General features: G+C 51.1%; 1 protein-coding gene and 1 pseudogene across 1 annotated transcript in view; both read right to left on the reverse strand.

Annotated features, from left to right (window-relative positions):
• The window catches only part of LOC127474809 (uncharacterized), a 1,721,191-nt pseudogene that overhangs the window by 842,154 nt on the left and 854,566 nt on the right, over nt 1-24,471 (reverse strand).
• The window catches only part of LOC127474901 (zinc finger protein 239-like), a 237,267-nt gene that overhangs the window by 183,986 nt on the left and 28,810 nt on the right, over nt 1-24,471 (reverse strand). The window lies entirely within an intron of this gene.

Genomic DNA, 24,471 nt, shown 5'->3' on the forward strand with positions numbered 1-24,471 from the left:
TTCAGCTCTGCGCTGCAATGGCCGGTCCCACCTCCTGAAAAATTTAATTCAAACGAAGATTCCTGCCAGACAAAAGGTGCCACCACAGAAAGGTCTTGGTACTCATAAAGTGCCCAGGCTGCCCCACCAACTACACCTGAAGCCAAACCTTCCAGCCTTTTTTTCCTGGTGGAAAGAGCTGCTGTTCCCTTTTTTTCAGCCCTACGCTGCAATGGCCGGTCCCACCTCCTAAGAAATTGAATCCAACTGAAGATTCCTGCCAGACAAAAGGTGCCACCAGAGAGAGGTGTTGCTCCCCAAGATGTGCCCAGGCTGCCCACCAACTACATCTGAAGCCAAAGGATCCAGACTTTTTTTCCTTAGGGAAAGAGCTGCTGTTCCCTTTTTTCATCCCTGCGCTGCAATGGCCGGTCCCACCTCCTGAAAAATTTACTCCAATTGAATTTTCCTGCCAGACAAAATTTGCAACTACAAAAAACTCTTGCTGCACAAGAAGTGCCCGGGCTGCCCCACCAACTACTCCTAAAGCTAAAGGATCCAGACTATTTTCCTGGTGGAAAGAGCTGCTGTTCCCTTTTTTCAGCCCTGCGCTGCAATGGCCGGTCCCACCTCCTAAGAAATTGAAACCAACTGAAGATTCCTGCCAGACAAAAGGTGCCACCACAGAAAACTCATCTAGCCCAAGAAGTGCCCAGGCTACCCCAACAGCTACTCCTGAAGCCAAAGGATCCAGACTTTTTTTCCTGGTGGAAAGATCTGCTGTTCCCTTTTTTCAGCTCTGCGCTGCAATGACCAGTCCCACCTCCTGGAAAATTGAATATAAATGAAGATTTCTGCCAGACAAAAGGTGCCACCAGAGAGAGGTGTTGCTCCCTAAGATGTGCCCAGGCTGCCCACCAACTACATCTGAAGCCAAAGGATCCAGACTTTTTTTCCTTAGGGAAAGAGCTGCTGTTCCCTTTTTTCGGCCCTGCGCTGCAATGGCCGGTCCCACCTCCTGAAAAATTTACTTCAAACGAAGATTCCTGCCAGACAAAAGGTGCCAGCACAGAAAACTTTTCCTGCCCAAAAAGTGCCCAGACTGCCCAAAAAACTACACCTGAAGCCAAAGCTTCCAGATTTTTTTCCTGGTGGAATGAGCTGCTGTTCCCTTTTTTCAGCCCTGCTCTGCAATGGCCTGTCCCACCTCCTGAAAAATTTACTTCAAACGAAGATTCCTGCCAGACAAAAGGTGCCACCATAGAAAATACTTCCTGCCCAAAAAGTGCCCAGACTGCCCAAAAAACTACACCTGAAGCCAAAGCTTCCAGACTTTTTTTCCTGGTGAAAAGAGCTACTGTTCCCTTTTTTCAGCCCTGCGCTGCAATGGGTTCTTCCACCTCCTGAAAAATTTACTCCAAATGAAGATTCCTGCCAGACAAAAGGTGCCACCACAGAAAACTCTTCCTGCCCAAGAAGTGCCCAGGCTACCCCAACAGCTACACCTGAACCCAAAGGATCCAGCCTTTTTTTCCTGATGGAAAGAGCTGCTGTTCCCTTTTTTCAGCCTTCGCTGCAATGGCCGGTCCCACCTCCTGAAAAATTTACTCCAAACGAAGATTCCTGCCAGACAAAAGGTGCCACCACAGAAAACTCTTCCTGCCCAAGAAGTGCCCAGGCTACCCCAACAGCTACTCCTGAAGCCGAAGGATCCAGCCTTTTTTTCCTGGTGGAAAGAGCTGCTGTTCCCTTTTTTCAACCCTTCTCTGCAATGGCCCGTCCGACCTCCTGGAGAATTCAATATAAATGAAGATTCCTGCCAGACAAAAGGTGCCACCACAGAAAACTCTTCCTGCCCAAGAAGTGCCCAGGCTACCCCAACAGCTACACCTGAACCCAAAGGATCCAGCCTTTTTTTCCTTAGGGAAAGAGCTGCTGTTCCCTTTTTTCAGCCCTGCGCTGCAATGGCCGGTCCCACCTCCTGAAAAATTTACTTCAAACGAAGATTCCTGCCAGACAAAAGGTGCCAGCACAGAAAACTTTTCCGGCCCAAAAAGTGCCCAGACTGCCCAAAAAACTACACCTGAAGCCAAAGCTTCCAGATTTTTTTCCTGGTGGAATGAGCTGCTGTTCCCTTTTTTCAGCCCTGCTCTGCAATGGCCGGTCCCACCACCTGGAAAACTGAATCCAACTGAAGATTCCTGCCAGACAAAAGGTGCCACCACAGAAAACTCCTGCTGCCCAAGAAGTGCCCAGGCTGCACCAAGAACTGCACCTCAAAGCCAAAGGATCCAGCCTTTTTTTCCTGGTGGAATGAGCTGCTGTTCCCTTTTTTCAGCCCAGCTCTGCAATGGCCGGTCCCACCTCCTGAAAAATTTACTTCAAACGAAGATTCCTGCCAGTCAAAAGGTGCCAGCACAGAAAGGTCATCCTGCCAAAGAAGTGCCCAGGCTGCTCCAAGAACTGCACCTCAAATCCAAAGGATCCAGACTTTTTTCCTTAGGGAAAGAGCTGCTGTTCCCTTTTTTCAGCCCTGCTCTGCAATGACTGGTCCCACCTCCTGAAAAATTTACTTCAAACGAAGATTCCTGCCAGACAAAAGGTGCCAGCACAGAAATGTCATCCTACCAAAGAAGTGCCCAGGCTGCCCCAACAACTGCACCTCAAATCCAAAGGATCCAGACTTTTTTCCTGATGGAAAGAGCTGCTGTTCCCTTTTTTCAGCTCTGCGCTGCAATGGCCAGTCCCACCTCCTGAAAAATTTACTTCAAACGAAGATTCCTGCCAGACAAAAGGTGCCACCAAAGAAAACTCTTCCTGCCCAAGAATTGCCCAGGCTGCCCCAACAACTGCACCTCAAAGCCAAAGGATTCTGACTTTTTTCCTGGTGGAAAGGGCTGCTGTTCCCTTTTTTCAGCCCTACTCTGCAATGACCGGTCCCACCTCCTGGAAAATTGAATCCAAGTGAAGATTCCTGCCAGACAAAAGGTGCCACCACAGAAAGGTCTTGGTGCTCAAGAAGTGCCCAGGCTGCCCCACCAACTACACCTGAAGCAAAATTTTCCAGACTTTTTTTCCTGATGGAAAGAGCTACTGTTCCCTTTTTATCAGCTCTGCGCTGCAATGGCCGGTCCCACCTCCTGGAAAATTGAATATAAATGAAGATTCCTGCCAGACAAAAGGTGCCACCAGAGAGAGGTGTTGCTCCCCAAGATGTACCCAGGCTGCCCAACAACTACATCTGAAGCCAAAGGATCCAACCTGTTTTTCCTAGTGGAAAGAGCTGCTGTTCCCTTTTTTCAACCCTTCTCTGCAATGGCCCGTCCGACCTCCTGGAGAATTCAATATAAATGAAGATTCCTGCCAGACAAAAGGTGCCACCACAGAAAACTCTTCCTGCCCAAGAAGTGCCCAGACTGCCCCAACAGCTACACCTGAACCCAAAGGATCCAGACTTTTTTTCCTGGTGAAAAGAGCTGCTCTTCCCTTTTTTCAGCTTTCGCTGCAATGGCCGGTCCCACCTCCTGAAAAATTTACTCCAAACGAAGATTCCTGCCAGACAAAAGGTGCCACCACAGAAAACTCTCCCTGCCCAAGAAGTGCCCAGGCTGCCCCAACAGCTACTCCTGAAGCCAAAGGATCCAGCCTTTTTTTCCTGGTGGAAAGAGCTGCTGTTCCCTTTTTTCAACCCTTCTCTGCAATGGCCGGTCCCACCTCCTGGAAAACTGAATCCAACTGAAGATTCCTGCCAGACAAAAGGTGCCACCACAGAAAACTCCTGCTGCCCAAGAAGTGCCCAGGCTGCACCAAGAACTGCACCTCAAAGCCAAAGGATCCAGCCTTTTTTTCCTGGTGGAAAGAGCTGATGTTCCCTTTTTTCAGCCCAACTCTGCAATGGCCGGTCCCACCTCCTGAAAAATTTACTTCAAACGAAGATTCCTGCCAGTCAAAAAGTGCCAGCACAGAAAGGTCATCCTGCCAAAGAAGTGCCCAGGCTGCTCCAAGAACTGCACCTCAAATCCAAAGGATCCAGCCTTTTTTCCTGATGGAAAGAGCTGCTGTTCCCTTTTTTCAACCCTGCGCTGCAATGGGTTGTTCCACCTCCTGAAAAATTTACTCCAAATGAAGATTCCTGCCAGACAAAAGGTGCCACCACAGAAAACTCTTCCTGCCCAAGAAGTGCCCAGGCTACCCCAACAGCTACTCCTGAAGCCAAAGGATCCAGACTTTTTTTCCTGATGGAAAGAGCTGCTGTTCCCTTTTTTCAACCCTTCTCTGCAATGGCCCGTCCGACCTCCTGGAAAACTGAATCCAACTGAAGATTCCTGCCAGACAAAAGGTGCCACCACAGAAAACTCCTGCTGCCCAAGAAGTGCCCAGGCTGCACCAAGAACTGCACCTCAAAGCCAAAGGATCCAGCCTTTTTTCCTGGTGGAAAGAGCTGCTGTTGCCTTTTTTCAGCTCTGCGCTGCAATGGCCGGTCCCACCTCCTGAAAAATTTACTTCAAACGAAGATTCCTGCCAGACAAAAGGTGCCAGCACAGAAAACTTTTCCTGCCCAAGAAGTGCCCAGGCTGCCCCCCGCAACTGCACCTCAAAGCCAAAGGATCCTGACTTTTTTTCTTTAGGGAAAGAGCTGCTGTTCCCTTTTTTTCAGCCCTGCTCTGCAATGGCCGGTCCCACCTCCTGGAAAATTGAATATAAATGAAAATTCCTGCCAGACAAAAGGTGCCACCACAGAAAACTCTTCCTGCCCAAGAAGTGCCCAGACTACCTCAACAGCTACTCCTGAAGCCAAAGGATCCAGACTTTTTTTCCTTAGGGAAAGAGCTGCTGTTCCCTTTTTTCAACCTTCGCTGCAATGGACGGTCCCACCTCCTGAAAAATTTACTCCAAACGAAGATTCCGGACAGACAAAAGGTGCCACCACAGAAAACTCTTCCTGCCCAAGAAGTGCCCAGACTGCCCCAACAGCTACTCCTGAAGCCAAAGGATCCAGCCTTTTTTTCCTGGTGGAAAGAGCTGCTGTTCCCTTTTTTCAACCCTTCTCTGCAATGGCCCATCCGACCTCCTGGAGAATTCAATATAAATGAAGATTCCTGCCAGACAAAAGGTGCCACCACAGAAAACTTTTCCTGCCCAAAAAGTGCCCAGACTGCCCAAAAAACTACACCTGAAGCCAAAGCTTCCAGACTTTTTTTCCTGGTGAAAAGAGCTACTGTTCCCTTTTTTCAGCCCTGCGCTGCATTGGGTTGTTCCACATCCTGAAAAATTTACTCCAAATGAAGATTCCTACCAGACAAAAGGTGCCACCACAGAAATCTCTTTGCTGCCCAAGAAGTGCCCAGGCTGCCCCAACAGCTACTCCTGAAGCCAAAGGATCCAGACTTTTTTTCCTGATGGAAAGAGCTGCTGTTCCCTTTTTTCAACCCTTCTCTGCAATGGCCGGTCCCACCTCCTGGAAAACTGAATCCAACTGAAGATTCCTGCCAGACAAAAGGTGCCACCACAGAAAACTCCTGCTGCCCAAGAAGTGCCCAGGCTGCCCCAACAACTGCACCTCAAAGCCAAAGGATCCTGACTTTTTTCCTGGTGGAAAGGGCTGCTGTTCCCTTTTTTCAGCCCTACTCTGCAATGACCGGTCCCACCTCCTGGAAAATTGAATCCAAGTGAAGATTCCTGCCAGACAAAAGGTGCCACCACAGAAAGGTCTTGGTGCTCAAGAAGTGCCCAGGCTGCCCCACCAACTACACCTGAAGCCAAATCTTCCAGACTTTTTTTCCTGGTGGAAAGAGCTGCTGTTCCCTTTTTTTCAGCCCTGCGCTGCAATGGCCGGTCCCACCTCCTGGAAAATTGAATATAAATGAAGATTCCTGCCAGACAAAAGGTGCCACCAGAGAGAGGTGTTGCTCCCCAAGATGTGCCCGGGCTGCCCACCAACTACATCTGAAGCCAAAGGATCCAGACATTTTTCCTGGTGGAAAGAGCTGCTGTTCCCTTTTTTCAGCCCTGCGCTGCAATGGCCCGTCCGACCTCCTGGAGAATTCCATATAAATGAAGATTCCTGCCAGACAAAAGGTGCCACCACAGAAAACTTTTCCTGCCCAAAAAGTGCCCAGACTGCCCAAAAAACTACACCTGAAGCCAAAGCTTCCAGACTTTTTTTCCTGGTGAAAAGAGCTACTGTTCCCTTTTTTCAGCCCTGCGCTGCAATGGGTTGTTCCACCTCCTGAAAAATTTACTCCAAATGAAGATTCCTGCCAGACAAAAGGTGCCACCACAGAAATCTCTTTGCTGCCCAAGAAGTGCCCAGGCTGCCCGACAAACTACTCCTCAAAACCAAAGCTTCCAGATTTTTTTCCTGGTGGAATGAGCTGCTGTTCCCTTTTTTCAGGCCTACTCTGCAATGGCCGGTCCCACCTCCTGAAAAATTTACTCCAAATGAAGATTCCTGCCAGACAAAAGGTGCCAGCACAGAAAACTCTTCCTGCCCAAGAAGTGCCCAGGCTACCCCAACAGCTACTCCTGAAGCCAAAAGATCCAGCCTTTTTTTCCTGGTGGAAAGAGCTGATGTTCCTTTTTCAGCCCAGCTCTGCAATGGCCGGTCCCACCTCCTGAAAAATTTTCTTCAAACGAAGATTCCTGCCAGACAAAAGGTGCCACCACAGAAAGGTCATCCTGCCAAAGAAGTGCCCAGGCTGCACCAAGAACTGCACCTCAAATCCAAAGGATCCAGACTTTTTTCCTGATGGAAAGAGCTGCTGTTGCCTTTTTTCAGCTCTGTGCTGCAATAGCCGGTCCCACCTCCTGAAAAATTTACTTCAAACGAAGATTCCTGCCAGACAAAAGGTGCCACCAAAGAAAACTCTTCCTGCTCAAGAAGTGCCCAGGCTACCCCAACAACTGCACCTCAAAGCCAAAGGATCCTGACTTTTTTCCTGGTGGAAAGGGCTGCTGTTCCCTTTTTTCAGCCCTACTCTGCAATGACCGGTCCCACCTCCTGGAAAATTGAATCCAAGTGAAGATTCCTGCCAGACAAAAGGTGCCACCACAGAAAGGTCTTGGTGCTCAAGAAGTGCCCAGGCTGCCCCACCAACTACACCTGAAGCCAAATCTTCCAGACTTTTTTCCTTAGGGAAAGAGCTGCTGTTCCCTTTTTATCAGCCCTGCGCTGCAATGGCCCGTCCGACCTCCTGGAGAATTCAATATAAATGAAGATTCCTGCCAGACAAAAGGTGCCACCACAGAAAACTTTTCCTGCCCAAAAAGTGCCCAGACTGCCCAAAAAACTACACCTGAAGCCAAAGCTTCCAGACTTTTTTTCCTGGTGAAAAGAGCTACTGTTCCCTTTTTTCAACCCTGCGCTGCAATGGGTTGTTCCACCTCCTGAAAAATTTACTCCAAATGAAGATTCCTGCCAGACAAAAGGTACCACCACAGAAATCTCCTTGCTGCCCAAGAAGTGCCCAGGCTGCCCGACAAACTACTCCTCAAAACCAAAGCTTCCAGATTTTTTTCCTGGTGGAATGAGCTGCTGTTCCCTTTTTTCAGGCCTACTCTGCAATGGCCGGTCCCACCTCCTGAAAAATTTACTCCAAATGAAGATTCCTGCCAGACAAAAGGTGCCAGCACAGAAAACTCTTCCTGCCCAAGAAGTGCCCAGGCTACCCCAACAGCTACTCCTGAAGCCAAAGGATACAGACTTTTTTTCCTTAGGGAAAGAGCTGCTGTTCCCTTTTTTTCAGCCCTGCGCTGCAATGGCCGGTCCCACCTCCTGGAAAATTGAATATAAATGAAGATTCCTGCCAGACAAAAGGTGCCACCACAGAAAACTCTTCCTGCCCAAGAAGTGCCCAGGCTGCCCCAACAGCTACTCCTGAAGCCAAAGGATCCAGACTTTTTTTCCAGGTTGAAAGAGCTGCTGTTCCCTTTTTTCAACCCTTCTCTGAAATGGCCCATCCGACCTCCTGGAGAATTCAATATAAATGAAGATTCCTGCCAGACAAAAGGTGCCACCACAGAAAACTCTTCCTGCCCAAAAAGTGCCCAGACTACCCAAAAAACTACACCTGAAGCCAAAGCTTCCAGACTTTTTTTCCTGGTGAAAAGAGCTACTGTTCCCTTTTTTCAGCCCAGCGCTGCAATGGCCGGTCCCACCTCCTGAAAAATTTACTTCAAACGAAGATTCCTGCCAGTCAAAAGGTGCCAGCACAGAAAGGTCATCCTGCCAAAGAAGTGCCCAGGCTGCACCAAGAACTGCACCTCAAAGCCAAAGGATCCAGCCTTTTTTTCCTGGTGGAAAGAGCTGATATTCCCTTTTTTCAGCCCAGCTCTGCAATGGCCGGTCCCACCTCCTGAAAAATTTACTTCAAACGAAGATTCCTGCCAGACAAAAGGTGCCACCAAAGAAAACTCTTCCTGCCCAAGAAGTGCCCAGGCTGCCCCAACAACTGCACCTCAAAGCCAAAGGATCCTGACTTTTTTCCTGGTGGAAAGGGCTGCTGTTCTATTTTTTCAGCCCTACTCTGCAATGACCGGTCCCACCTCCTGGAAAATTGAATCCAAGTGAAGATTCCTGCCAGACAAAAGGTGCCACCAGAGAGAGGTTTTGCTCCCCAAGATGTGCCCAGGCTGCCCACCAACTACATCTGAAGCCAAAGGATCCAGACTTTTTTTCCTGGTGGAAAGAGCTGCTGTTCCCTTTTTTCAGCCCTGCGCTGCAATGGCCGGTCCCACCTCCTGGAAAATTGAATATAAATGAAGATTCCTGCCAGACAAAAGGTGCCACCACAGAAAACGTTTCCTGCCCAAAAAGTGCCCAGACTGCCCAAAAAACTACACCTGAAGCCAAAGCATCCAGACTTTTTTTCCTGGTGAAAAGAGCTACTGTTCCTTTTTTTCAGCCCTGCGCTGCAATGGGTTGTTCCACCTCCTGAAAAATTTACTCCAAATGAAGATTCCTGCCAGACAAATGGTGCCACCACAGAAATCTCTTTGCTGCCAAAGAAGTGCCCAGGCTGCCCGACAGACTACTCCTCAAAACCAAAGCTTCCAGATTTTTTTCCTGGTGGAATGAGCTGCTGTTCCCTTTTTTCAGGCCTACTCTGCAATGGCCGGTCCCACCTCCTGAAAAATTTACTCCAAATGAAGATTCCTGCCAGACAAAAGGTGCCACCACAGAAAACTCTTCCTGCCCAAGAAGTGCCCAGGCTACCCCAACAGCTACTCCTGAAGCCAAAGGATCCAGACTTTTTTTCCTGGTGGAAAGAGCTGCTGTTCCCTTTTTTCAACCCTTCTCTGCAATGGCCGGTCCCACCTCCTGGAAAACTGAATCCAACTGAAGATTCCTGCCAGACAAAAGGTGCCACCACAGAGAACTCCTGCTGCCCAAGAAGTGCCCAGGCTGCACCAAGAACTGCACCTCAAAGCCAAAGGATCCAGCCTTTTTTTCCTTAGGGAAAGAGCTGATGTTCCCTTTTTTCAACCCAGCTCTGCAATGGCCGGTCCCACCTCCTGAAAAATTTTCTTCAAACAAAGATTCCTGCCAGTCAAAAGGTGCCAGCACAGAAAGGTCATCCTGCCAAAGAAGTGCCCAGTCTGCTCCAAGAACTGCACCTCAAATCCAAAGGATCCAGACTTTTTTCCTGATGGAAAGAGCTGCTGTTGCCTTTTTTCAGCTCTGCGCTGCAATAGCCGGTCCCACCTCCTGAAAAATTTACTTCAAACGAAGATTCCTGCCAGACAAAAGGTGCCACCACAGAAAACTTTTCCTGCCCAAGAAGTGCCCAGGCTGCCCCCCCCAACTGCACCTCAAAACCAAAGGATCCAGCCTTTTTTTCCTGGTGGAAAGAGCTGCTGTTCCCTTTTTTCAGCCCTGCTCTGCAATGGCTGGTCCCACCTCCTGAAAAATTTACTTCAAACGAAGATTCCTGCCAGACAAAAGGTGCCACCAAAGAAAACTCTTCCTGCCCAAGAAGTGCCCAGGCTGCCCCACCAACTACACCTGAAGCCAAATCTTCCAGACTTTTTTTCCTGGTGGAAAGAGCTGCTGTTCCCTTTTTTTCAGCCCTGCGCTGCAATGGCCGGTCCCACCTCCTGGAAAATTGAATATAAATGAAGATTCCTGCCAGACAAAAGGTGCCACCAGAGAGAGCTGTTTCTCCCCAAGATGTACCCAGGCTGCCCACCAACTACATCTGAAGCCAAAGGATCCAACCTTTTTTTCCTTAGGGAAAGAGCTGCTGTTCCCTTTTTTCAGCCCTGCGCTGCAATGGCCCGTCCGACCTCCTGGAGAATTCTATATAAATGAAGATTCCTGCCAGACAAAAGGTGCCACCACAGAAAACTTCTCCTGCCCAAAAAGTGCCCAGACTGCCCAAAAAACTACACCTGAAGCCAAAGCATCCAGACTTTTTTTCCTGGTGAAAAGAGCTACTGTTCCCTTTTTTCAGCCCTGCGCTGCAATGGGTTGTTCCGCTTCCTGAAAAATTTACTCCAAATGAAGATTCCTGCCAGACAAAAGGTGCCACCACAGAAATCTCTTTGCTGCCAAAGAAGTGCCCAGGCTGCCCGACAAACTACTCCTCAAAACCAAACCTTCCAGATTTTTTTCCTGGTGGAATGAGCTGCTGTTCCCTTTTTTCAACCCTTCTCTTCAATGGCTGGTCCCACCTCCTGAAAAATTTACTTCAAACGAAGATTCCTGCCAGACAAAAGGTGCCACCACAGAAAACTCCTGCTACCCAAGAAGTGCCCAGGCTGCACCAAGAACTGCACCTCAAAGCCAAAGGATCCAACCTTTTTTTCCTTAGGGAAAGAGCTGCTGTTCCCATTTTTCAGCCCTGCTCTGCAATGGCCGGTCCCACCTCCTGAAAAATTTACTCCAAATGAAGATTCCTGCCAGACAAAAGATTCCACCACAGAAAACTCTTCCTGCCCAAGAAGTGCCCAGGCTGCCCCAACAGCTACTCCTGAAGCCAAAGGATCCAGACTTTTTTTCCAGGTTGAAAGAGCTGCTGTTCCCTTTTTTCAGCCGTACTCTGCAATGGCCGGTCCCACCTCCTGAAAAATTTACTTCAAACGAAGATTCCTGCCAGACAAAAGGTGCCACCACAGAAAGCTCTTGCTGGCAAAGAAGGTCCCTGGCTGCCCCAACTACACCTGAAGCCAAAGTTTCCAGACTTTTTTTCCTGGTGAAAAGAGCTGCTGTTCCCTTTTTTCTGCCCTGCGCTGCAATGGCCGTTCCCTCATCTTGGAATATTGAATGTAAATGAATTTTCCTGACAGATAAAGTTGCCACCACAGAAAACTCTTTGCTGCCCAAGAAGTGCCCAGGCTTCCTAAGCAACTGCACCTTAAAGCCAAAGGTTCAAGACATTTTTTCCTGGTAGAAAGAGCTGCTGTTCCCTTTTTTCAACCCTGCTCTGCAATGGCCGGTCCCACCTCCTGGGAAATTTATTGTAAATGAACTTTCTTGCCAGACAAATGGTGCCACCACAGAAAGCTCTTTGCAGCACAAGAAGTGCCGAGGCTGCCCCAAGAACTGCACCTCATACCCTAAGGTTCCAGACTTTTTTTCCTGGTGGAAAGTGCTCCTGTTCCGTTTTTTTTAAACCCTGCTCTTCAATGGCTTGTCCCACCTCCTGAAAAATTTACTCCAAATGAAGATTTCTGCCAGATAAAAGCGCCATCACAGTAAGTTCTTTGTTGCTAAAGAAGTGCCCAGACTTCCCCCCCAACTACAGCTCAAAGCCAAAGGTTCCAGGCATTTTTTCCTTGTAGAAAGAGCTGCTTTTCCCTATTTTCAGGCCTGTGCTGCAATGACCGGTCCCACCTCCCGAAAACTTTATTCCAAATTAAGATTCCTGCCAGACAAAAGGTGCTACCACAGAAAGCTCTTGCTGCCCACGAAGTGCCCAGGCTGCCTTACCAATTACACCTGAAGCCAAAGCTTCCAAACTTTTTTCCTTAGGGAAAGAGCTGCTGTTCCCGTTTTTCAGCCCTGCTCTGCAATGGCCCGTGCCTCCTCTTGGAAAATTGAATGTAAATGAAGTTTCCTGCCAGACAAAAGGTGCCACCACAGAAAGGTCTTTCTGCCCAAGAAGTGCCCAGGCTACACCAAGAACTGCTCCTGCAAACCAACGCTTCCACACTTTATTTCGTTAGGGAAAGAGCTGCTGTTCCCTTTTTTCAGCCCGGCGCTGCAATGGCCAGTCCCACCTCCTGGAAAATTGAATCCAACTGAAGATTCCTGCCAGACAAAAGGTGCCAGCACAGAAAACTCTTGCTGCCCAAGAAGTGCCCAGGCTGCCCTACCAATTTAAACTGAAACCAAAGCTTCCAGCCTTTTTTTCCTGGTGGAAAGAGCTGCTGTTCTCTTTTTTCAACCCTTCTCTGCAATGGCCGGTCCCACCTCCTGGAAAATTGAATCCAGATGAAGATTCCTGCCAGACAAAAGGTACCACCACAGAAAGGTCTTGCTGCCGAAGAAGTGCCCAGGCTGCCCCAACAACTGTTCCTTGTGACAGGTAACAAGGCTATAAATTTAGGTTGCAAGGTATAAAAGATTTTTTAATGCCACAAACAAGCAAAAACGGCTGGCCGGGAGACCGGAGGAAACCCCTGTTCCTGCCGCAGTCCGCAAAGGGGAACAGAAACAGCACTTATTTTACCCTCCTTTGCCACCTCCCCCCCAAAGTCATGTCATCAGTCCATTGGTGGAGATTTCATGGGCTGCATCCTGCTTGGTTCCCTCTTCGCGGGCCAGCTCTGGGTTGGTTCCTCCTTTCACGGGCCATCTCCATTGTTGAGGGGTGTCCACCAATAATTTTAAAGTCATTAGTCTCTATTAGGACGTGGTTCTGGAAATTTCCATCAGGATGACGGTTGATCACCCGGACTCCTCGTGGTCGACCCCTCCGTATTGCTCCCCATTAATATGCTTAGAACAAACAGCTTCAAAGTACAATATGCTAAATCATCATTGCATTGTGGTTAATCAGTTTGCAGCTTACAGAACTTGTGGTTAGGCATTGCCTAACACTCTAACTTGTGATTCCAACAAAGCAGCTAACACGATATAATAGCTTTATTAACTCTTTCTCTCATTTGAACAGCAAATTTCTTTAGATCACTTATAACACTGCTCCTCGCAGGTAGGATTTGGGTCTGGGGGTCTCAGTTTTGGTGTGTGGGGGGTCTCAGTTTGGGTCTGAGGGGTCTCTGGGGTGTCAGCTTGGGTCAGGGGGTCTCAGGCTTTGGGTATGGGAGTCTCAGGGGTCCCAAGGCCTCAGTTTGGGTCTGGGGGCCTTCGTTCTGGGGGTCTTAGTTTGGGTCTGGGGATCTCAGCTTTTGGGTCTGGGGGGCTCAGGATTTGGGTCTGGGGGTCTCAGTTTGGCTCTGGGGATCTCAGGTTTTGGGTCTGGGGGGCTCAGGATTTGGGTCTGGGGGTCTCAGTTTGGCTCTGGGGATCTCAGGTTTTGAGTCTGGGGGTCTCAGTTTGGGTCAGGGAGGTTTAGGGTTTGGGTCTAGGGGGCTCAGTTTGGGTCAGGGGGGCTCAGTTTGGGTCCGAGGGGCTCAGGATTTGGATCTGGGGGTCTCGGGGATCCCAAGGTCTCCATTTGGGTTTGGGGGTCTCAGGGTTTGGGTCTGGGGGGTCTCAGGGGGTCTCAGCATCAGGTTTTGTCCCCCACACCTGTGTCAAAATGTCCCCCGCCCCCCCCCCCCCAACCAGTATTTCCTGTTCCCAAACTGGGACAGGGAACCGAAACTGGGAGGGGGAAGGGGGGGAACTGGGAGGGGCTGGGGGGCGCCCAATGACCTTCAGATGGGTCTGGGGGACCCCCAAAGACCCCTCACTGTTCTGGGAACTCCCAAAGACCCCCCCCCAGCAGGGACAGGGACCCCCAGTGACCCCCTCAGGGTCAGTCGCCCTCCGTGGGGGTTGGGGGGCACTGGTGACCTCCCCTAACCCCCCCTCTGTCCCCGCAGGCTCCCAGTGCTCCCAGACCCCCCCCGAAGGCTGCGCCCCGTGCATGACCCCTGGAGCCCCCCGAGACGCCGACCCCCGTGACCGTGACCACCGGGAGCCCCCCGAGCCCCTCCTGCTCCCCGGCCCCGCCCCGGGGGTGGCTCCGGGTGTGGGGGGGCCCCCCTCCCGCGAGGGGCCCGTGGGGACCCTCCTGACCCTCGAGTGCCACTTCCGAGGCCCCCCCGACCCCGCCCTGACCTGGCTCCAGGCGTGTCCCCCCGGGCTCGGGGAGGTCCCCCGGAGCTGCCCCTGGCCCCAGGAGGTGGTGGCCACCCGGGGGGGCCGCCGGATGGACCGGGTGGTGCGGGAAGGGGGGGGAAGCTCCACCCTGACCTTCCCCAAACTGTCCCACAACGACTCCGGGCTCTTCTTCTGCCGCGTGGAGTCCGGGGGGGAGACGGCCCAGAGCTGCGGCACCTTCGTCAGGGTCCTCGGTGAGTGGGGGGCGTGGGGGGGTCTCACCCGGGTCACTCGGCCCCTCCCGGTGCCCCCAGCATGGTACCAGTATAGCCCAGTCCCTCCCGGTTTAACCCCCTCCATCCCAGTCCCCTCCAAGGGTATCCCAGTGCCCCCCAGCCCTGCGGCACCTTCGGGAGGGTCCAGGGGGTCTCGGGGGGATCGAGGGGGCTGGGGGGTCTCATCTGAGTCACTGATCTTTCCCAGTCCATCCTAGTCCCCTCCCAGTATAACCCAGTCCATCCCAGTCCCCTCCCAGTATAACCTAGTGCTACCACAAACCCCCCCAGTCCATCCCAGTGCCCTGCAGTGCCCCCCAGTTCATCTCAGTTATTCCCAGTATCTCCTTTGAGCCCCTCCCAGTGCCCCCCAGTCCCACTCCAGTCTGTTCCAGTCACTCCCAGTATCCCCCTTGAGTCCTTCCCAGTGCCCTTCCAATATAACCAGGCCCCTCCCAGTATAACCCAGTGCCCTCCCAGTATAACCCAGTGCCCTCCCAGTACAACCCAGTGCCCTCCAGTCCCTCCCAGTATAACCCAGTGCCCTCCCAGTACAACCCAGTGCCCTCCAGTCCCTCCCAGTATAACCCAGTGCCCTCCCAGTACAACCCAGTGCCCTCCAGTCCCTCTCAATATAACCCAGTGCCCTCCCAGTATAGCCCAGTGCCCTGCACTCCCTCTCAGTAAAACCCAGTCCCTCCCAGTATAGCCCAGTGCCCTGCACTCCCTCCCAGTATAACCCAGTCCCTCCCAGTGTAACCCAGTCCCTCCCAGTATACCCAGTCCCTCCCAGTTACCCAGTCCCGTTCCCACAGAGCCGGTTCCCGCCCCGTTCCTGGCGCTGAGGGAGAGCACCAAGAACCGGATCCTGACGGCGCAGGGGGTGCTGCTGCTGCTCTGCTCGGCCGGGCCGGGGCTGCTGCTGCTGCTCAGGGTGGGACACTGGGACAAACTGGGACAGCTGGGACAGGGGGACACCAACTGGGACACCCAACTGGGACACCAACTGGGACACTGGGACAACTGGGACAGGGGGACACCAACTGGGACACTGGGACACCCAACTGGGACACTGGGACAACTGGGACAGGGGGACACCAACTGGGACACTGGGACCCCCAGTTCTGTCACTGTGTATCAGGGAGGGGGGGTTACTTTATCAGGGAAGGTCCGAGATATACAGACATGAAAAACAGACACTGTTGCTAGCTCAACAAAAAAAACCCCAATGTTTATTACAAAAGGTGGCCAAGAAAATGAACAAACCCAAAAGGGAGGAAGGAGGAGAGGAATAAGCCCCCAGTGGGACCTCCCCAGTTACCCAGCTGTTGCCTATAAAGTTATCTTACTGACCCAGCATACCTATAATTACCCAGAGCAGAAGCGGCACCCTCGGAGAGTCAATAAGTTAACAAGCTGGCAAGAGTCCCTGCCAGAAGGCAACGTTGTCCTTGAAGTAAAGCTAGCTCTTGCCAAGAAGGCACTATCTCCTTTTTAAACAATTAATTGAGAGACCACAACCTCCCCAGGTGTGGTCAGCACCGCCCCGTCAGGGGTTCTCAATCCCACCCCCTTGGTTATGTCAGTGCACCCCTCCTGCACATGGGTGAGAACTTTGGAAATCCCCCCATGTGTGTCCTGGGGGTCATTCCCAATTGAGTCTGGGGGTGAGCCTTCCTCCCTTCATCATCACTTTCTCCTCCAAATGCCCTTGACGAGCCATTAACCAATCACAGTTTATACAGTTTATACAGAAGTTCTCCCTCCAAGGCCAAATTCACTGTTTTATCAGTGAACTTGGCAGGGAGAACTATAAACTACTGCAGGTGGCTAAGGCCAAACACAGACCAAAAATATCATCACAACTTCGTCCCAATACACCAGCACATGAGGGGAGGGGGATGTGTGGGATCAAGGCAGTGCTTTGGGGCCATGCTGGGAATTCCAGTGGACTAAAAGACAAAGCCCAGGCACTGTTTCCAAAGGAACCCCAATGAAAGGGGGACACTGGAAAGATGGGCGGACAAGTCCTGCAGTGGAACTCTGTGTGTGCAGCCTCATTTTCTCCTTCAGTGCCCACAGGAGAGGGGGCAAAAAGTGGGGGTTGGGAGCCCAAAAACTGTTTGGAGGGGAAAATGAGGATTAAGAAGACAATGGGAAAATGGGAGAAACAGGGAGAAGGGTGGAAAAGGGGGGTGGTCTGGTGGGTCAGATGGTCTCATGGGGGTATTTGGGCACAAAGGGGTGGGAAAGGGAGGTGGCCCCCCTGAACTCTCAATTTACTGTGGGGTGCTGGGGGCTGCTGGATCCAATCTCAGCCGTGGATTATGCCAACACTTTCAGTTTAGAGGAATTACAGAGGTGTGAGTGAATTGTTTTTGTCCTCCAGGTTAAATGATGGCAAATCAGATCTATTGATAGAAATGAATTTATTTAGGGTTCCAAATGATCAGACAAAAGATCTTAATCAGAATTTTTTACTGCACAATATACACACTAAAACTACCAGGAGTACAGGATAAGATAGGACAGTGCTCTACACTAAAGAAGCAATTCTACTAAAGCTGGCACAAAAGCAATAATTCTTATTAGAGAGGGATGGAACTCCCCCAGACCAACATTCATGGGGAGATCTCTGCTCTCAACTTCCAGGAATGACCTTGGGGGGTCCCCAGCCAAGGCAGGAATCTCCACACTCCCCCAAAAAAGGGTCCTGTTGGAAGAAGCTGCCCCTGGGAAAGGGGACTGGCCATTTCTGGTCGAAAGGGATGGACTGACAGTCCTTGAACTCCAGGGGTTGCCTCAGCATCAGGGGGTAAATTTGGGGTGGAAGCAGTGGCTGAAGCTCTTCCCACAGTTGGGGCACTCACAGGGCTTCTATTACCCCGGTGGGTCCGTTGGTGTCTGGTCAAGTTAGAGCTGTGGTTGAAGCTCTTCCCACACTCCCCACACTTGTAGGGCCTCTCCCCGGTGTGGATGCGTCGGTGCCTGACAAGGTGGGAGTTCCAGTTGAAGCCCTTCCCGCAGTCGGTGCAGCGGAAGGGCCTCTCATCCATGTGCGTCCACTGGTGCAGGAGGAGATTGGAGCTGGTCTGAAACCTCTTCCCACATTCCCCACACATGTAGGGCCGTTCCGCAGTGTGGATGTGCTGGTGGGTGAGGAGGTTGGTGCTCTTCCTAAAGCTCTTCCCACATTCCAAGCACCTGAAGGGCTTCTCCCTGCTGGGAGGCTGCTCAGGGACCACCAGCTCAGAGCTCCCCCTCAAGCTCAGGCTGCCTTCCCGGCACAGGCTGGCTCTTTCCTCCTCAGAGCACCCTGGGCTGGCTTTGGAGCCCCTCCTGCGGGGGGATCTCCGGCCCTTTTCCTCCCCGCTGCCTTCCTGCGCCGGGGAGCCCTTCAAAACGGCCTCTCCCACCAGGGTCTCACGGGGGGATTTGTCCTCCGCGCTCTCCCTCCTCAGCTCGGGGCCTGGGGCAGGAAGCAAGAAGGACAGGCAGGGGATTTGCCTCCGGCCCACAGGGAAGGCCAAGGACATCCCCCCAACTCCGGCCCCGGCAGGACGGCGGCGCCAGCGGGGTTGTCCTGCAGCCGGGGCCATGCTGGGCTGACAGAGCCAGCACAACACCCGCCCAAAGGGACACTGACTTCCTCCTCACCTGCCTGGGGGGCCCAAGGCATCTTCCTCTTCCTCGCAGCCTCCTCCTCCATCCGACCAAGCTTTGGGAAGGACAAATCCTGATGGGGGGGAAAACAAGGGCTGAGCGCGTTGGCTTGGGGGTTCCTCCTGCCCAAGTCCATCTCTAGAACTCACCGGGCATCCTGTGTCCATAAAAGCCTCCAAAACACCAAGATTTAGCCCAGAAAAACCCAAATCATCAACATTCAGGCAAAAGCCTATAAGAAAGAGTGAGAAGACTCCTGCCCCCCCAAACTGAAAAAAGTTGAGATTCACCTAAAAAATACTCTAAAATATGAAGATGAGCCCAAAAAAATTCTCCTAAGATTTCCCCTTCTCTGGTTTCCCCCCTTTAGGGTTCAGAGAGTCTCCCCTGTCTGGGATGCTGAGGGTTCTACCTAGAGATGCTGGGAGTGTTGGGGGTCCCAAGGCTCCCTTCTCCTCTGATTCTCGCCTTCGGGATACTGCATTCCCAGAAATTCCCCCTCTCCAGGTTCTCCACTTTGTTGTCCTAGGGGATCCCAGGGGTCCCCACTGTCCAGGCTTCCCCTTCTCCGTGCCCCCCCTCACCAGGCTCTCAGGGGCCCTCTGAGAGGGCACTGGGAGGGACTGGGGGGGAACTGGGGCACACTGGGGGGCACTGGGGAGTTACCTGGGGATACCAGGACACACGGGGGGACACTGGCAGGTTACTGGGCCATACTGGGGGTTACTGGGTGCTCACTGCAGGATCACTGGGCCATACTGGGGGGCAGTGGGAGGTCACTGGGACACACTGGCTGGTCACTGAGGGGGTTACTGGGCCGTACTGAGGGTCACTGGGAAGTCACTGGGATATACTGGGGGCACTGCGATCCCCTTACGTGGATGTGGTACATCTCCCACCCCGGATTTTTGGGGGCATCCATAGGACCCCTCCTCTGGGGGCTGGAGGATCCCTTGAAACCCACTGCTGGGCTTTAGGGGACCCTGTAAAATCCCCTCAAAACCCCTGAAATTCCCCCCTTGACCCATCGAAACCTCCTCAAGGACCCCTCATCCCTCCCCAGCACCCTCTAAACCCTCTCAGTGACCCACAAAACCCACCTGAAACTCCCCAAGCCCATTCAGGGACCCCCAATCCCCCCCAAGGGCCCTCCAAACCGTCTGGGACACCTTAAACCCCCCAGAGACCCCAAAACTGCCTCAAAGGTCCCCACAAAGCCTCCCAGGAACCCAAAACCTCCCAAGAGACCCCCAAAGCCCACCTGGGACACCTCAAATCTTCTCAGAAAACAAAACCCACATCAGAGCCCCCCAAAACCCTCCAGGGACCTTCAACCTCCCCCCCGAGTCCTTTCAGGGACCCCTCAAAACGTCCCCGGGAACCCCCGAACCCCCCCGCTAAGCCCCCCCGAGCCCTCCAGCCTTTCCACCCACAGCCGCGCTCCCCGCAGCCCCCGAGGGGATCCCCAGACCCCGCTCTCGCCGCCCCCCCGCCAACTCACCCAGCGAAGTGCAGCGGCCGCAGGCGAGTCCTCCTCACTCCCGACCACGAGGCCAAAATGGCGCTCGCTCCGCGCGCCCTCCGCCTTTACAGACCCGCCCCGCAGCCAATCAGCGCGCGGCCACGGCCCCTGCCCGCCCCCCGCCTGCGCGGGGCATTGTGGGAGTTGTAGTCCCTGCGGCGGGGGAGGATCGGACTTTGTTTTTCTGTCTTCTTTTATTTTCTGTTTTTTCTTTCTTTCTTTTCTTTCTTTTTTCTTTCTTCTTTCTTTTCTTCCCTTTTTTCTCTCTCTTTTTTCTTTTTTCTCTTTTTTTTATTTGTTCTTTTTTTCCTCATTTTTTCCTATTTTTCTTTTTTTTTCTTTTTTCTCCTTTTTCTCTCTTTTCTCCCTTTTTTAATTTTCATTTTTCTTATTTTTCCCTTTTCCTTTTTTTTTTTACATAGTTTTCTATTAGTTGTTTTATTCAAGGACAATTTAAACACAGATCAAAACAATCTCCATGTATATATCTTACAAAAACAGATAATCTGCCTTGTTCCAGGTTTGTGAGGGTTCCTAAGATCACAAACATTGAGACATCAAGGGTGGGAAGTGAAGCAACTTTATCCTGTCCCTTGCCACAGCCTCCAATCCACACCCAGCCCTGGATTTCTGCAAAGCCACTGGGCAGGAGCAGGAGATGGAGCTGGTGCTCGGCAGGAGGGGCAGCAACAACAAACCCGTGTCTTTGGCACAGGGGAAGGAATTTAGTGCTTGAGGGGTTACATTCCACAGGCTCCCCTGGGGATCAGCTCATGCTCGGACAGTGAGAACAGCAAGAACATTCCTAATAAAAATGCCCGAGGGAAGGGAGCGGAGGGGGAGCAGGGGCAGGAAAAGGAAGCAGAGCGATGGAAGATGGGCTGGGGCGGTCGGGGCTGGGGGAAGGCAGGCTGGACAATGCCTTGTTTGGTCCAGCAGCTGGACCAGCTCCAGGGCAGGTGTCGGGGCAGCCTCTGCCACAGGGACATGGACAAACAGACCCTACAAAAGCTCTCAGAGGGGTTGGGGGCTCTGGGCGGGGCTGCGCTCTCGCCTCAAGCCAGGATACCCCAGGGCAGTGGAACAGCAATTCCTGTCAGCTCCCAGCAAAGATTATTGGGGTTTGCACTGGGGAAATATTGACGCTCCAGCTTCTTCTTCTCTTTTTAGAACTTTGAGCTTGCAGTTGGGTAGAAGGGCTGGTGGGGGAGTGGGAAGAGACCCACTGAGGGGCACATCTCATCCCTCAGTTAGATGGAGCTAAACCCCTAATCTTGCTTAGGAATAGCTGCTGATGCTCAGTTGTCTTCTTTCCCTTCTGCTTGAAAGGGATATTACATTTCCCTGCAGTATTGGGGATAGAATGGTATGTCAGCTGGAATGGTTTGGTTCTTACAGAAATAAACACATTTTAAGGAAGGTATTTTTACATAGATGAGGTCTCCAAAAAACAAAACAAAAAAACCCCCAAAGGTAATACAAGTGCAGAATAAAGTGAAGTTTGGAGTTTTCTTTTTAATTCTTGGGTAGAAAAGCCATCCCAGTTAGGGACAGCAATTTATTGCATTGTTGAAAAAAAACCAACCAACAAACAAAAACAGAAATCTGACTTTGTTCTCTTTCAGATTTGTTTTTGATCATAGCAATCCTTCTAGTGAAAAGGGCTAATTTACTCTTTCTAGAGGAATGTTTTAAGTGTGATTATCACAATATCACAGATGCTGAAAAGGTCTAAAATAGGACATGGACCTTGAACGTGTTCCTGTGTTTAGGATGTGGTGCTTAACATTCAAGAAACAATAGAACTGCAACTCATTTATTAAGGTATAATCTCAAAATGTTCACTCTTGCTCTGTAAAGACATCCACAAGGATTGTAGAAAGCTTGCAGTATCCCATGAAGTACATGTGGTATTTTATCAGTGTAAATATAAGATTATACTATATATATTTTTTATATATATTATATATATAAATACTTATATTATATATAAGATTTTCAAGATTTCTGCTGGCAGTACTCCATAACTAAAGTAAGTTTTCCCTTTGGTGCTGCACTAGTTTATGATTTAATTGTTACTGACATTCCACCAGTCACATTATTAGCTTCACCAAATGAAAGGGAAATAATCCTGTATTAATTAAAGAGAGCAACTGAATTCCCTCAGTCATCTTATCCTTGGCTGTCTGAGACAGTGATGCACTTCAGCTTCCCTAAAGAAACTTCCACCAAAAAAGAGATTGGGGTGATAGTGAGAGATCCAGATTGAAGGGTGTGCCTGAATTATCTTTAGGGAGGAGACCTTTTTTCGTGGGTGACAGGCAATGTGCCTGTGGCTCTCTTTTTCTTTCTGGGTTGTTTTTCCCTTTCTTTTTGTCAGAGGCTTTGGAAAAGCTGTTTTGTCAAGAGAATAATATTCATTTATAGCCATGTGAACAGTTTCTATCCTATACCAGTGAAGGCAGTCACCTAAATACCCAGACCCATGCTTTTGAAAATAAAACACGGAGAAAATATGGAGTATTTGTTTGAGACCAGATAAACTGAATGTAGTTCAGTAACACGGTAAGGCAATTGCTGTTATTGCACAGAGACATTTCTTTGTATGCTGGAACTGAGGGTAGCAGCAAAAACTAAAATCCTTGCTCTGTGTATTTGTGAACACACTGTGGGTAAGTTCAAAGGAGCATTCAGAGATTGTGTTGTGTGAGCCTTTTTCCCTAAGATCAAAACAAGGAGTAATTATTGCTAAATCCAGCAGATGGCTTTTTCTCTTTATTCCCAATCACTGATTAAAGAAACATAACTCAGAAGTGATCTCACTCTGTGCTCCAGTGACATTAACATTAGAACAAGATTGTCACTGTCTACTGGTCTCTTGTGCTCCTCACTGGAAGGCACTTGGTGCACCCCTGGATATCCTGTTAATGAGGTAAAAAACTAACCCTTCTGAAGTTCCAGATTTTCCTAACCTGTTTGGACACAGTTGGACAAACTGGACCAAGTTAGTACTTGAAAGCCACCTGCTGGATTTAGCATGAATTATTCTTTGTTTTGATCGTAGAGGAAAAAAGCTCACACAACACACTCTCTGTGGACCCAACAGAGAAAACATCCCCAGGGTCTTGTTAGAGCACAAACCTGCAAACAGGGATGACAGGTCAGAGAATCACAGAATCATCAAGGTTGGAAGAGACCTTCCAGATCTTCTAGTCCAACTGTCAACCCAGCACCACCAGAATCACCCCTAAACCCCATCCCAAAGCGCTACATCCAGATGCCACCTGAATGCTTCCAGAGACTCCACCACCTCCCTGGGCTACTTGTTCCAATGCCTGAGCACTCTCTCATTGGAAAAAGGGGATTTGAATATCTAATATGAACCTTGCCTGATGCAATTTAGGGCGTTTCCTCTCTTCCTGTCACTAAAGGCTTTGCAGAAGAGACCGACCCCCACCCCACTAAAACCTCCTTTCAGGTCATTGCAGAGAGCAATGAGGTCCCCCCTGAGCCTCCCCTTCTCCAGACTCAACCAGCCCAGTTCCCTCAGCCGTCCCTCAGCAGACATGTTTTCCAGAGCCTTCCCCAGCTCCGTTCCCTTCTCTGGACACGCTCCAGCCCCTCAAGGGCCTTTTGGCACTGAGGGGCCAGAACTGGACACAGCACTCCAGGTGGGGCCTCCCCAGTGCCCAGCACAGAGGGGCAATCAGTTCTCTGCTCCTGCTGGCCCCAACTTCTCCACAAAGTCCACGATGCCCTTGGCCTTCTTGCCCCCCTGGGCACACTCTGCCTCATATCCAGCCCCTGTCAAGCAGCACCCCCAAGTCCCTTCCTGCTGAGCAGCTCTCCAGCCCCTCTGCCCCCAGCCTGGAGCGTTCCAGGGGGTTGTTGGCACCCAAGGGCAGGCTCTGACACTTGGCCTTATTGATCCAGCCTGTCCAGATCCCTCTGCAGAGCCTTCCTGCCCTCCAGCACATCCACACTCACACCCAGATCAGTCAGTCTCCCAAACAGGACAAAGTCTGACCACCAGCAGTCCAGGGTTTCAGTTCTGCTGCCCCCTCCTTCCTCCACCCAGAATGGAAAACTCCATCATTTTGGGGTCTCTGTGCCCGTCGGCTCCGACCACCACATCCCCCACCAGTCACAGAATCATGGAATGGTTTGGGTTGGAAGGACCTTAAAGAGCATCTCAGTCCAACCCCCTGCCATGGGCAGGGACACCTTCCACTAGACTCAGAGCTCAGAGCCCCATCCAGCCTGGCCATGAACACTTTCAGGGATGGGGCAGCCAGAACTTCTCTGAGCAACCTGTGCCAGGATCTCACTACCATCACAGTCCAGAAATTCTTCCTAATATCCCATCTAACCCTTCCCTTTCTCAGTGTGAAGCCATTCCCCTTGTCCTGTCACTCCAGGCCCTTGTCCAAAGTCTCTCTCCATCTTTCTTGTTGGCTCCCTTCAGGCACTGGAAGGCCACAATTAGATCACCCCAAAGCCTTCTCTTTTCCAGTTTTAACAATCCTAATTCTCTCAGCCTTTCCTCACAGCAGAGCTGCTCAATCCCTCTGATCCTCTTGCTGCTCCCCTCTGGACTCGCTCCAACAGGTCCATGTCCTTCCTGTACTGGAGCCCAGAGCTGGAGGCAGCTCTGCAGGGGTGACAACATTACAGCCCTGTGTGTTCCAGCAAGGACACTGCGGAACCTCCTGGAGTAAAGGGGACATTGTGACACTGTAGGGCCTTCTGGAGCCAAAGGAACCCTGGGACACTGGGCAATCTCATGGAATCAAGGGAGCATTGTGACAATGTGAAAACTCATG

This window comes from Manacus candei, unplaced genomic scaffold (assembly GCF_025592945.1).
Source record: "Manacus candei isolate 608988 ecotype Guabito, Panama unplaced genomic scaffold, ASM2559294v1 h1tg000045l, whole genome shotgun sequence".
Lineage (NCBI taxonomy): Eukaryota > Metazoa > Chordata > Aves > Passeriformes > Pipridae > Manacus > Manacus candei.